General features: G+C 40.2%; 1 protein-coding gene and 1 non-coding gene across 7 annotated transcripts in view; one reads left to right on the top strand and one right to left on the bottom strand.

The window, feature by feature from the left end:
- Positions 1-14,807, bottom strand: part of PALM2AKAP2 (PALM2 and AKAP2 fusion) — a 492,701-nt gene that overhangs the window by 79,050 nt on the left and 398,844 nt on the right. The gene's annotated exons all lie outside the window — the stretch shown is intronic.
- LOC122432133 lies at positions 11,505-11,607 on the top strand. Its single transcript, XR_006266751.1, has one exon. It is a non-coding gene; the product is annotated as a U6 spliceosomal RNA (small nuclear RNA).

Raw genomic sequence — 14,807 nt, 5'->3', positions numbered from 1 at the left:
CACATGGTTTTTAAAAATCAAATGGCAATAGAAGGGTTAGACTGTTCAAAAAGTTGATTCACTGCCTCCCATTCCTTAGTCTTGTATGATTGTCAACTCTTGAGAGTTATTTCTTACGTTATTTGCCAAATTTTCTATATGTTTATCTTATGTTGCTGTTTTATATTTAAATTTATTTTCAACTGGAGGATAATTGCTTGACAATATTGTGTTGGTCTCTGCTATACATTACCATGCAACAGCCATAGATATACATATGCCCCCTCCCTCTTGAACTTCCCTCCCATCTCCCATCCCTTAGGTTGCTTATTTATCAGTTTTAAGCATTATCCACTGACTTCCCTCGTGCTTGTTCTCCCCATATTTTTATTTACTTTACAAATTTTGGTTAATTCTTCCTCAGTCTTCACGTTAGTACTAGCGTCATGTGAAATGTGAAACTCTTCCCACAATTCCAGAAGTTCTGTAAAGCCTCCCAATAGCATTTGCTAAACAGCTGAGTGGATCAGAAAATGTACCCACTTCACCGTTTTCCACAGCCCTTCAACCTCCTGCTCCTCCCTTGCCTGGCTGATGGCTAGACTTCACTTTGCAGGATCCCTTGTTTTCTGTACGCTGCCCGCTTTTTAAATTTGCTCCCTTGTTTTACTGGAGCATATCCTCCAGTACCTTTCTCCATACTCACTATAATTTTAGTCACTATTTTATTACAGTTATATAAGCACATGATTTAAGGTGCCTAACAGTTCTATGGATTTTACTCAATGCCTTAACTCCATCCCTCCACTTCCCTCTAATTCTTCCTCCCAAGAAGTAAATGTTTTAATTTCTTCTAGATAATTTTCAGTAACAATTTTAGATTGCTTCTTTGCAGTTTCTCAGTTGCTGGCACTATTTATTGACTTCCGAATACGGAAAATAAGGATCTATGTCCTCACTACACAAGTGAACCTTTCCCATGTCCCTATTTTCCCATTATGTGCTCAGCTGATCAGTCGTGTCTGACTCTGTGAGCTCATGGACTGCAGCCTGCCAGGCTCTTCTGTCTATGGGATTTTACAGGTCAGAATACAGGAGTGGGTTGCCATTCCCTTCTCCATGGGATCTTCCCGAGACCCAGGGATTGAACCCACATCTCCTGCGTCTCCTGCATTGGCAGGTGGATTCTTTACCGTCTAAGCCATCAGGAAAGCCCATCCTTCCAATATAATTACACTGAAAATTTTAAAGATCAATATTATTATGATTACATAACACTACTTTCAGGTGAACCATGTGGTAAAGTATAATGACTTTTCTGAATATCTTACTGCTTTCTCCAAAACTGATAATACTTTGCCCCCTTTACTTAGTATTTTATATATTTCTCAGTAGTTAAAGCCCCAAATTTTAACCATATCTTTATCAGATATTCTATTAATTCCACCTTGGGAAAGAAATCACTTCCTGAGTCTGCTGACACATTTTGGGTGCAGAGCTGTGATTTCCCACAGACAGCTTCTAGAAACTTCCTTTGCTTCTTTCATGCCGGATCTCCGATTTCCTGCTTCACTTGTAGTTTTCTCTCCTGGCTTACTCTTTTTATTTCAGTGAACCACCTCCCTCCAGCTGGTTCCTGAAAAACTTGTATGTCTGACAATGTCATTATTCTACCCTCACACCTGATTAAGAGTTTGGCTGGATAGAAAGTTCTAGCTTTTATTTTCCTCCGGACTATTGAAGGCAGTGCTCCCTAGCCTTCTAACTGCCAGCATCGCTGCTGAGATGTGAAGACCCATCCCTGATCTCCGCATGTGGTCAACTTTTTTTTTCCACCCCTGGAAGACTATAGGATCTTCTCTTTGCCACCAACGAATTCTTAAAACTTTGCAGGACAGAAAGCAGACACGTAAGTAATAAAAAAACAAAAACACAAAACATTGCAGACCTGACAGGATCCTAAGCTGTCACTGGGGAAGGCTGAGAGCCAAACAATTCATATGAAAGACTGCAATAGATTCAGGAATGTTTAGACCTTCTCAAAACAGACCAGTCCTCCTATTTTAACTATACATCTCCTTCAACTTGGTACCAAAAACTGTATTCCCATCGTCTCCTTTCCTGCTGTCCTCATGCTTGTGGATTTATGCCTTCACAAAAATTGCCTTAAGTGAAAGAAGCCAGCCACAAAAGGACAAATACCAGTGATTCCACTTACACGAGAGACTTGGAGGAGTCAAACTCATAGGAGACAGAAAGAAGCTGATGGTTGCCAGGGTCTGGAGGGAGAGAGGGATGGGGAATCTGAATATACTGGGTACAGAGCTTCAGTTGGAAAAGATGAGAAAGTTCTAGAAAAGGACGGTAGCGATGCTTGTCTAACAATGAGAATGTACTTAGTGCGTTAAACTGTACACTTCAAAATGGTTAAAATGGGAAACTTGATGTTACACATGTTTTACCACAATAAAGTAAAAATACAACAAAACCTCCCTTTGAAATGTTTTGTTTGGTTGGGAGCAAAGGGAGATGCATGAGTTCAATCCCCCTCATTATGCAGAAGTCTTTTGCAGATAATTTTGTTTTTTTTTAACAATTCCATTCTTTAGGGCAGATCAGTAGTTCCAAACCTTAGGATAATAAGAATATTTGTAAGGGCTACAGACACAAAACCTTGTGTTTCTTCTATAGATTGTACTTCATGGGTGATTCCAGGGGTGACCTTGATTTACCACACAGCACTTCTCCCTTTAGAGTCTGACCCTCCCATGGTAAGATATCACCTTCGGCTGTATTAACAGAAGTGTAAAACTAAGAGCCAGAAAAGTGATGTTCTGGAGTAGGACACAGGTTCCTTTCTTGATTCCTTAATTAAGAAGGTTCAGGTTGGTGGCAAAGGGCTTTAGCTACCAAATGAAATACAGACGGCAGAAGCGGGCCATGATGGAGAAGGCTGGGTGGGCTGGAGGTAGTGCAGGCATGAAAACGTTCCTTCAGATCTCTAATATCTGAACTGCACAGACTCGGTGAAACTCCCAGCATTGATGAAGCACAAGAAGAGAAGGCAACGTGAGGTTCCAGTTCATACAGGGGAGGATTTTCTGTCACCTGGGCACCGGCCAAATAAAGCCTGGATGACCACTGGAAAATCAGGCTCTAGTTGCTGGCAGAAAGACCGCTTGGGAAGGGGAAGCTGGGACTGGACTAGTTGACCTTTAAGAGCCCTTTCAGCCCTGGGATTGTCTGTGAAAAGGTTCATGTCCACAGACCATAAGCCCAAACTGTAAACAAACGCTGTGCCCCACCAAGCCAGGTAGTAAATGTGGTGTGCCCTATTTTAAGAACATAAGCCACTAAGAAAAACAGGTTCCTAAGAAAAGAGATATATGATTACAGGCAACATACAAGCCACAATTCGAGTCCACCCTTGCCTTTCCAAAATTTCTCTTTTTAACAATGTGAACCTCCAAATGCAAATGACAGTAATTCTCGAAATGCTCTCACTCAAGTAGTCAACATTTCCCCCTGAGAAAAATATCACTGGCTTCATTACTTCCCATCAAGAGGGAAACCTTCAACCTAAGCTAGTATGGTTGATTTTCCAAAACAGATATCTTCTAGAAGGCTTTGGAAAAGTAAGCAAACAGAGTGTCACAAGAATCACCTTTTCTTGCTTATGAGAAGGTACACAGCCTTTCTCCAACACTCCCAAAGCACTTTCTGCATGTTACCAGGTTGAAGCAGTATTTCCTTCTACTTACTGCATTCACTTTATTTTTCAGTTATTTTTAAAATTTTAGTCCCTTTTAAAAACTGAAGTATAATTGAGTTACAGTGTTTATTAGAAGAATTCCCTGGCGGTTCAGTGGTTAGGTCTCTGCACTTTTACTGCAAAGGCCTGTTAGTTTCAGGTGCATGGCACAGTGATTCAGGTATATATATAAGTATAAAAGTTTTCAGATTCTTTTCCCTTATAAGTTATTATAAAATATTGAGTATAATTCCTTGTGCTATACAGAAGGTTGCATTCACTTCTTTTTGTAATGGACCTTCCATTTTATCTCTAGCAAGATACAAAATAACACCACCACAGACTCTTGAACTTTCTGTTTACTGGTTTCCTGAGCTCAAAATACTTTCAACATTCAGCCTATGCGATTCTTTCTAAGTTACCAGTGGGTACAGCTTTTGCAAACAGAGGGATCAGAAAAATGACTGGGGAAGACAGTGCTCTAAACACACGCCTTCCACATCCAATCATAACCACAACGTGTGCTAAGTAGACAGGCTATACTGTGCTCCCATCTTTTACCCTAGCTGACATCACATCTCTGTGATTTTGATTATCTAAAACTACCAATCTTCTTGGCAACTTCTATAGAATCTTTTCCTAATGGTATAAAATGTAAAAATGAAAACTGATGGATTACATGACTTCCCCACCCCCCCAATTTTTTTTTTTTTTTTCTTTTCAAAAAACAAGTCACTGAAGACCTTGCCTGCCAGTATGCCAGTGACTCCCACTGGTCTCTCTTCTGGGAGGAAGCAGGTTAACACTAGTGATGAATTACGTGTTTATATCCCCAGGGCTGCCTAGCACAGTGCCTTGCATATGGTAGCTGTCAGAATGTTAGGTTCATGAAACTGAATGATGAAGAGAGAGAGAAGAAAGGTCCTTTTTGAGATAGGGAACCTCAGCCTCCTAATCCAAATCATCATCTATCTCTCCCCGTAGGCAATAAGTACAGAGGGACACGCACAGTGAGGTGCTGTGCATCCCCCTAAAATGAAGCAGGATGATGCTGTCCATTCAACGGCCGGATCAATGATTCTGTCCAAGTCTTTTCCATACGATTCCTCGTGAGAAAACCAAAAGAAACTGGCAATTAACCTAACATCTCAGTTTGAAGATTAAAATAAGCTACGTAGAGGAATTCCCTGGCAGTCCAGTGGTTTAAGACTTTAAGCTTCCACTGCAGGGGTCACAGGTTTAATCCCCGGTCAGGGAACTAACATCCCACAAGGCGCTTGGCCAAAAATAAAATTTTAAAAAGCTACATGTTTTCACTCCCTGCTATACAACAGAAAGGTATTATTTGCTGTCTTTCAGATGAAATGTTGACCGCAGCCAGGAGATTCTGTGAGACTTCATCAAATTCTACAAATGGGAAATAATAATTCTTGGCAGGTTGATACAGAATAATCACTGAAGGCAACAAAGGAGTGATTTTGAAAGCAAACCTCTTTATTCAGCCATGGTAGGACTGCCCAGGGAAATATTTCAAATTAAGTACGCAAATTTCCTAAAACTAGTTGTCATATGGGGTTGCTTTCATGGATCAAATAAAAATAAATGCACTGGCTGGAGGGTCAAGAGGCTGCCACTACCATTTTCCACATCACAAATAATATTCTTGGAGCAAACCCCATGTGTATCCGCAGGCTGGTTCTTATCTCAGTTACAGAGTAGTTGTTTACTTTTGAAAGAACAAATGTGTCCTCAGCCCTTACTTTTTAAATTATTTGAGTCAACAATAATGTAAGAGTGCAAATGAGACAGGCTTCTAATTAAAACAAAAGCAGTCTAAATCCCCAAGGAAAGTTTTTATTAAAAATCACCATCACTGCAAGAGAATGAAAATCAAATAGCCAACTGATACCTAATACTATGAATATCTAAAAAAAAATTTTGCATGAATTTGCAGCTAAGAATTCTTTTCCCAATCTGCTTTTTATGTCATTTCAGAATGACATGCTACAAAAACAAAATTAAAAATTCACAGATGCTAAATATACTATGATCTTTTTTAAAGTATAGGAATATATAACTTTAGAAAAATTCTCCATAGGAAAATATGGACTGATAGAAGAAATTCTCATTGTATTTGCCAAGCAGTGGTGGCCCTAGTGGTAAAGATCTCACCTGCCAATGGAGGAGACATAAGAGACTCGGGTTCTATCCCTGGCCCCTGGAGGAGGGCATGGCAACCCACTCCAGTATTCTTGCCTGGAGAATCCCATGGACAGAGGAGCCTGGAGGGCTACAGTCCATGTGGTCTCCGAAGAGTCAGACAGAATTGAAGCAACTTAGCACGTATGCATGCACACACGACCATACCTACTAAGTGCCAGGCCTAATCCACTGGTGCCTTTCTCAAGATATCCGAGGATTCAAAAATAGATTCTTGTGTGGCCAACATAATGAAATCCCCTTCCCCCACCACCATCTCCAGAAGTATACTGACTGTCTAAATCAGAGGTTGATTAAGAAAAAACAGCCCATGCAGGAACCAAATCTGACTGCCATGGGTTCTTGTAAATGCCATTTTATTGGAACAAAGCCACACCCTTTTATTTACATATTGTCTGTGGCAGTTTTCAAGTTCTAAAGGCAGAGCAGAGGCCTGTAACTACAACATGGACCACATGGCTAGCGAAGCCTAAAATATTTACTGCCTGCTCTTTACAGAAACATTTGCTGGTGCCTGGTCTATATCAAGGCATATCCTGGGGTTGATTCAACATTTGCCTGAACAGGTTTGGACTTCCGGGTATAGTTATGAAACAGGCAGCGGATCTCAGGAACAAGAGCCCTGACCTGCAAGTCAGAGAACAGAGATGTTCTCCCAGCCTCGCACACACAGCCTGGGCAGCTCAGTTTCTGAGCCTGGGATTTCCCATCTATCTAAGGGAAGGACTAATACCTGCCTGACCCACCTCACAAGATGTGGAAGTGATTTTGCCACTGCATAGCACAGCCTCAAGGTGAATGTAAGGTCACAATGAACATAAAGGTGAACACTGAATTCAGGCTTAGAACGAGCCCTGCTAGGAGCTTTCTATGTTATTTCATCTAGTCCTCACAACTACCCTATTAGATGGGTACCGCTATGATCCCCCTCTTACAGACAAAGGAATCAACGCTCAGAGAGGTTAAGGGATTGCCCACTGTCACACAGTAAGTGGTAAGCTAAGACTCAAACCCAAGAGTCAGACTCCTGAGTTTATGTTGTTAATTACAAGAGCACTGTTTCTCAAAACTCTGACTGAGGGCTCGCCACCAAATCTATCCACTTCATAGAAAGAACAAAGATCTACTAGCATCGTTTCTGAGACAAGTGCCATCATACCGTCTGTGTGACTGCCTTGAAAGTGCAAGTGAAAGTCGCTCAGTCGTGACTCGTTGCGACCCCTTGCACTGTACAGTTCATGGAATCCTCCAGGCCAGAATACTGGAGTGGGTAGCCTTTCCCTTCTCCAGGGGATCTTCCCAACCCAGGGATCAGACCCAGGTATTGCAGGATTCTTCACCTTACTCGTGTGCTAAATGTTAAGAATTGCCCATACAATAAACATTCAAGCTTTACCTATACAGGCAGTGAAAAGGAGCCCCAACAAAGATACAGGTATCTTACCTCAATAGAGGCCAGGATCAATTTCAAATGAACAAGTAATCCAGAACAACTGGCTTGCCTACACACTCAGAAGCAGCTTTGGTGACCCTGCCTTCTCCATACTTCTAACATGTGTGCATAATTTACGACCCTGTGTTTTTACCTAACACAGCCCATCTAACAGAAATATAAGAGAAAAACTTAAAAACCAGTAACAACATAAAATATATTCCATAGGTACCTGTGTGGTTTTTTTAATTGCCCTTTTCACTCTTCTGAAAAGCAGTTTGGAAACACGTTGTCATACCCAAGCCGATTTACCCAGCATTTTCTTTTCTTTTTTTTAAAAAAAGAAACCAAGCAGTTTTTTGTTTTGTTTTGTTTCTTATTAGAGGGTAATTTACCCAGTATTTTCACTTCCAGAATTTCATTAGACAAAAATAATCAGGAATGCTTACAAAAGCTTTAAGTGTAAGACTGTTTACTGCAATATTATTTATGAAGGCAAACATCTGGAAGCCACCAAACCACCCAACATAAACCATTATCTAAATAAATTTCAACGGGATGTTTCGTAGCTACTATGACCATGTGTAGGCAACACTGCCTATACTCTCCACAAATGTCAATGTCAAGAGAAGGGCTGAAAAACTTTTCCTGATGAAAAGAGGCTAAGGCAACACTACATCTAAGTGATCCTTAATTGGATCCTGGTTTTGAGGTTAAAAAAATATTGCTATGAGGGGCATTCTGGAGAAAAATCGGCAATATGTGAAAATGGAGTTTATATATTAGTACTGTATCAGTATCAAATTTCCTGAATTTTCAAACTTTATTTTGATTATATAAAATAACATAAAAGAGCATGAGGTCTGCGACTTATTTTTAAATGGTTCAGAAAAAGGAGTATTAAAAAGAATATCTAAATATGTATAAAAAAATAGTCACTCAGTCATGTCTGACTCTTTGCAACCCCATGGATTATAGCCACCAGGCTCATATGTCCATGGAATTCTCTAGGCAAGAATACTGGAGTGAATTGCCATTTCCTTCTCCAAGGGATCTTCCCGACCCAGGGATCGAACCTGGATATCCCCCATAGAGGGGCAGATTCTTTACCGTCTGAGCCACAAACTTCCAATATGTATAATAATACATTATATATGTAAATTCATATATACATGAATATGAAGAGAAAGCAACTATGAGAAATGTTAACCATTGGTGAAAGCAGCATGAAAATTCTTTATACTAGTCTTGCAACTCTTTTCTAAGCTAAAAATTATGTTAAAATGAAAAATTTAAAAAATCTCTGACAAACCTTTGAGGTTTGACAGAAAACAACAAAATTCTGTAAAGCAATTTATCCTTCAATTAAAAAATAAATTTTAAAAATATCTGAAATTTTATTAATGAGAAATTGCTTATGCTAAAATGAATAAAAACAGAAAACTAATGTTTTTTTATATTTAATATTTTTGAATTTGTAGTAAAAACTATATATTCAGGAGGACATCTCATGAATGGGTACAGTTTAAAAATATATATATTAGAAATAAATAAGCCTAAGTATTACCAGTGGCCTATGGTTTCTGAGTGGTGATATTCTATTTGAACTTTATTTTCTTCTTATTGTTTTTATACTTCTTGTGTATCTACAGTTTTTATAGTAGTTATTTTCATAATCAGGAGAACAAGTATTATAGATAAATTATAAGCTTATATGAATCACATACACATCTAATTTAGTCTTCAAACACTTCTATGTACAGGCCTAATACTTCATGTCGGAGGAATTTGAAGATAAGACCTCTGAGCCCTAAACAGATTAAATACTGTTTACAGCAGCAATTTCACACTAGTAAATTTCACAACATATTTGAAATTACTTTCCACTCAAATCTCAGAAAAGCGGGGGCAGACTACAGGATCGGTGCATGAAACACTGGCATTCCGAGCCTCAGCTAGAACTTTCTCAAGCTTGTGAAACTGACCACAGAAATCATTGTCCCCGTATGAAAGAGCATATCCTTCTAGTTCATCTCCTACAATAATGTCTTTTACCTTAAGACATTATTGGAATGCATGTGCATATATATTTTTTTCTAAACCGCTGGAGCCAATTGTAAACCTAAGACTCATTATTCCTAATACTTCAGCGTACATTTCCTAAAAATAAGGACTTTTTTTTTTTTTAACCTACCTAGCCACAGTACAGTTTCCAAATCATAGAATTAACATTGATAGAATCTCACCATCTAAACTTTAACAGGTATCTCAGTGATATTGTTATCAACGAAATGGTTCAATCTAGGGTCCCATGTGGCATTAATTCTCATGTTTCTTTAGTCCCCTTCAATTTGGGGCACTTTCTTGGTTTTTCATAATCTTGATGCTTAAAAAAAAATTACAAGCCAGTTATCTTGTTGAATGCTCTTCAATTTGGCACTATCTGATATTTTCTCATGGTTAGATCCAAATTATTGGTTTTTGCAGGAATATCACAGAAGTGATGCTGTGTTTTTCTCTTGCTCATTTCATTGGATGGTGATCAATGTTAGCTTGCCTAATTACTGATGGTGTTAATTTTTAACTTGTGACTAGGATGGTGTCTGCCAGGTTCCTCTACTTTGTATTTACTCTGTTCCCTCTGTAATTAGTACGTATTTTGTGGAGAGATACATCAAGCTATATAAACATCCTGATGGGACAATAGGACAGGTAAAAGTTTATGCTAAGTACCAATCAATTTACTATTCAGAAAAAAGTTAATACATCTGTATAATATATTTGCTACTTACATTTAAGAAATATAGTACTCCCCAAATTGTTTTCAGAACCTACATAGAGAAAAGACTCTTAAGGGAAATTTTTTATACAGAAGTGATGATGTCTGGTTGTGAACCTGAGTCTCTGGAGAAACTGTGAAAACTTAATATTACTTGCCCTTTAGTTCTATCCTTGGAGCTGGCATCTAAAATACATTCTTTAAAAAAAAATAATTTTATTGAAATATAGTTGATTTATGATGCTGTGTTAATTTCTGCTGCTGCTGTACGGCAAAGTGACTCAATCAGACACATTCTTTTTCATATTCTTTTCCATTACAGTTTATCACAGAATATTGAATATAATTCCCTGGGCTATACATTAGGACCTTGATTATCCTTCCTATATATAATAGTTTGCATCTGCTAATCCCAGACAGAGAATGAGATGGTTGGATGGCATCACCGACTCAATGGACATGAGTTTGGGTAGACTTCGGGAGTTGGTGATGGACAGGGAGGCCTGGCGTGCTGCGGTTCATGGGGTCGCAAAGAGTCGGACACGACTGAGCGACTGAACTGAATGAATGCCAAACTCCCAATCATTCCCTCCTCCATTTCCATCCCCAGTGGCAAGCACAAATCTGTTCTCTACATTGGGGAGTCTATTTTTGTTTCATAGATAGGTTCAATTTGCGTTGTATTTTTTATTTTACATATAAGTGATATCATATGGCATTTGTTTTTCTCCTCTGACTTACTTCATTTAGTACGATAATCTCTAGGTCCATCCACGCAGCATGCAAATGGCATTATCCCATTCTTTTTAATGTGTTAGTAGCTCATCGTGTCCAGCTTTTTGTGACCCCATGGACTATAGCCTGCCAGGCTCCTCTGTTCATGGAATTCTCCGTGCAGAAATATTGGAGTGGTTAGCCAGTCCCTTCTCCAGGAGATCTTCCCATCCCTGGGATCAAACCTGGGTCTCCTGCATTGCAGATAGATTCTTTACCGTCTGAGCCACCAGGGAAGCCCTCTTTTTAATGACTGAGAAATATTCCACTCCAGTTAGAGTCAGACATGGAAGAACAGACTGGTTCCACGTTGGGAAAGGACACATCAAGGCTGTATATTGTCACCCTGCTTATTTAACTTCTATGCAGAGTACATCATGAGAAACGTCAGACTGAATGAAGCACAAGCTGGAATCAAGATTGCCGGGAGAAATATCAATAACCTCGGATATGCAGATGATACCACTCTTATAGCAGAAAGTGAAGAGGAACTAAAGAGTCTCTTGATGAAAGTGAAAGAGAAGACTGAAAATGCTGGGTTAAAACTCAACATTCAAAAAATGAAGACCATGCTCACTTTGGCAACACATATACTAAATTGGAACACAGAGAAGATCAGTATGGCCCCTGCACAGGGATGACATGCACATTTGTAAAGCGTTCCACATTTTTAGGTTTGACAGAAAACAACAAAATTCTGTAAAGCCATTATCTTTCAATTAAAAAATAAATAAATAAAAATGAAGATCATGGCATCCAGTCCCATCACTTCATGGCAAATAGATGGGGAAACAATGGAAACAGTGACAGACTTTATTTTCTTGGGCTCAAAATGACTGCAGATATAGACTGCAGGCATGAAATTAATAAACGCTTGCTCCTTGGAAGAAAAGCTATGACCAACCTACACAGCATATTAAAAAGCAGAGACATTATTTTACTGACAAAGGTCCATATAGTCAAAGCAATGGTTTTTCCAGTTGTCATGTATGGATGTGAGAACTGAACCATAAAAAAAGCTGAGCACTGAAGAATTGATGCTTTTGAACTGTGGTGTTGGAGAAGACTCTTGAGAGTCCCTCGGACTGCAACGAAATCCAACCAGTCCATCCTAAAGGAAATCAGTCCTGAGTATTCATTGGAAGGACTGATGCTGAAGCTCCAATACTTTGGCCACCTGATGCGAAGAACTGAGTCACTGGAAAAGACCCTGATGCTGGGAAAGACTGAAGGTGGGAGGAAAAGGGTACAACAGAGGATGAGATGGTTGGATGACATCACTCACTCGATGGACTGGACATGAGTCTGAGCAAGCTCTGGGAGTTGGTGATGGACAGGAAGACCTGGCATGCTGCAGTCCATGGGGTCGCAAAGAGTCGGACCTGACTGAGTGATTGATCATGACTGAGTGATTGAACTCAACTGAACTGAATATTCCACTATATATATATGTACCACATCTTCTTCAATAAAATACATTCTAGACTCATGTAAACTTCCTTGTTTGTTCTTTCAACAAAAGTCTTTTAACTGAGATAAAGCAAGCTAGGCTAACCGGGACCCAAGTCTGTGGATCACAAATAGGTCTTTGTAGAACACACTATACATGTGTCAGCCATGGCAATGCTTAGGCCAGGTCATGAGACTTGTTTCAAATGTTTCAGTTGAGAGAGACTTCAGGAACTCCCATGGGAGATCAACCCTTAGTCTTTTTACTTAAGCATTTTCCCCCCAAAGCTTTGTGTTTTATCTGAAAACATAAGACCAGCAATGACGCATTCTTGCTCAGAACAGGGACTCTGTCATTAAGATGGGCTTGCAGATAGAAGCTTCAGGGTTTCACACAAAGGCTCATTCTGTGCTTGAAAATTTATGATGAGGTTATTCTGAAAGCAATACAGAATCAATTCTAATTTTCCTTTCTTGTACCTGGCAAGCACAGTGGTAGAAATCTTTCCTAAGGCAATACTTAACAGTTTGCGTTGGTCACTTGTGTGAATTCTTGGACCTAAGGATAAACAGGGATGTATTCCTACTCGTCCTGATTGTCTCAGATTTCCATTTTCTAATGAAATGTTCTCTTTAGAGTCTCACATTGAAGTCGACATGCTAAGTTAAGCAAGGAATGAAAGAGGGAAGCCAGCTGGGTGAGCATAAGAAAGAGGGTCATTTGTGGTATCGACCAAGGTGAAGTTGGGGCCAAACTCTAGAGGGGAAATGAATTAAGTAGCCCACAAGATGAGAGCAAGATTTAAGGAAGAGTCAATGAATCAAAGTGGTCTAAGAGCTGGCTGCTCTCTGAGGAGGGTTATCTGGGCAGGCATCAACATGGATAGACTGTGCCTCCTGGTGGTCCATATACCTCTAGAGCATTTACATCATATAAACACTGCTTCCCCAAACAAGACAGGGCTCCTGCACATAGGAGGACTGTTTCCTAATTCTGTCAACCAACGTCCTCCCCATCCTCCTCCCTTCCTTCAAACCCTTGGTGCCATTCTCAGACCATGGAGACAGGTCATATCTCCTGGACATGTCATGACCATGGACAGGTCATGTCTCTCAGGTCCACCTCTGGTTTTTTTTTTTTTTTCCCCACAAATGACACCACAGGCAAATTCTGTCAGCGGCATGATTCTAGAACAGTCCAAACTTAGCAGCAGACAGTTTTGGGAGACCTCTGATCAATCAGGGACTGTCCCACTCTGCTTGGTGACCTGCCGGGCAAGATGTGGAGCGGGTCCAGAGTGAGTCCATCACTCCAAACCATCCCAGCATGGCTGCAGGGTGTATGGAGAGGCTCCTTTTGCCCTCGTGGTCTAAGCTCAGCTCTGCTCCGTCCTTCACACACAGGCAGAGAGCCCAGGGCTGCAATGAGCCCTGCTTCAGAGCTAACAGCCTGGTCCTGGACATCCCGGCCTGGTCCTGGACACCCCAGACTGTTTCTCTTATGCCACCCTGGCTGATGGGCATGGGTTACTATTTACGAGAAACAAGAATTCACTGGGTAAATTCCCAGAGCGTAAGCTAAGGGCATATCTTGAAAGGCTGCCATGGAATCCTGCCCTCACTCACAGCAGAGAAAAAGACAGAAGGAGGAAGGCTGGGAAGGGAGCCAACGAGGGGTCACGTGAAAGGTCAGGGAAGAACAGATGTGTCTCTTCCTTGTGGCCCCCCCTCTGCCACTGCCCTCAGAAGTCCTCACCGGCCCTGGACCACCGGCAAGCACCCCCAAATCCATTCTCTAGTGGCCACCTGGGAAATGTAACTAAATGATAAAACTTCTTTAAAAAGTTGGAATGTTACTACCTTAGATCTGATTTCTTAATAGGGCATCTAAATGCATGCACGTACGGATGACTGTTTCCTAATTCTCTCTCAACCAACGCTGCTCTCCATCAACCAGATCCTTTCATATTTCAGTATTACTGACAGTCACTGCTGCACTGGAGGTGGTGGAATCTATTCTTCCAATTTTCCCATTTCTTCTATTTCCTGTTGTTACCTAGATTATAAGACTACTAAGCTGCCTAATAATAAAACTACATAGACAAGTAAAACAGATGACATATGTCTGCAGTTTTAATGAAACAAGATAAATCCTGAAAATGTGTGCAGAATGACGTGTATCACCACCAGGCATCCGAAGTTGTTGACTGAGTTAAATTTTACACAAATGTCAGCTTCCTTTTTCTTAATCATTCAAAGGCAACAAACAAAAAGGCATAGCCTGTCACTTTAGGGAGTAGAAAATTGGGCTGAAGTCTATGGAAAATGATGAATATTAAGATTTTCTCATTTTTCTCTTCTATTTCTCCACCCCACCTCTGCCCATGTCAATGGTTTGTTTTATAATGAAACATGGTTAAAAG

This window comes from Cervus canadensis, chromosome 30, assembly GCF_019320065.1.
Source record: "Cervus canadensis isolate Bull #8, Minnesota chromosome 30, ASM1932006v1, whole genome shotgun sequence".
NCBI lineage: Eukaryota > Metazoa > Chordata > Mammalia > Artiodactyla > Cervidae > Cervus > Cervus canadensis.
Note: the sequence above shows the minus strand (reverse complement) of the source record. Positions and strands in the feature narration are given on the sequence as shown.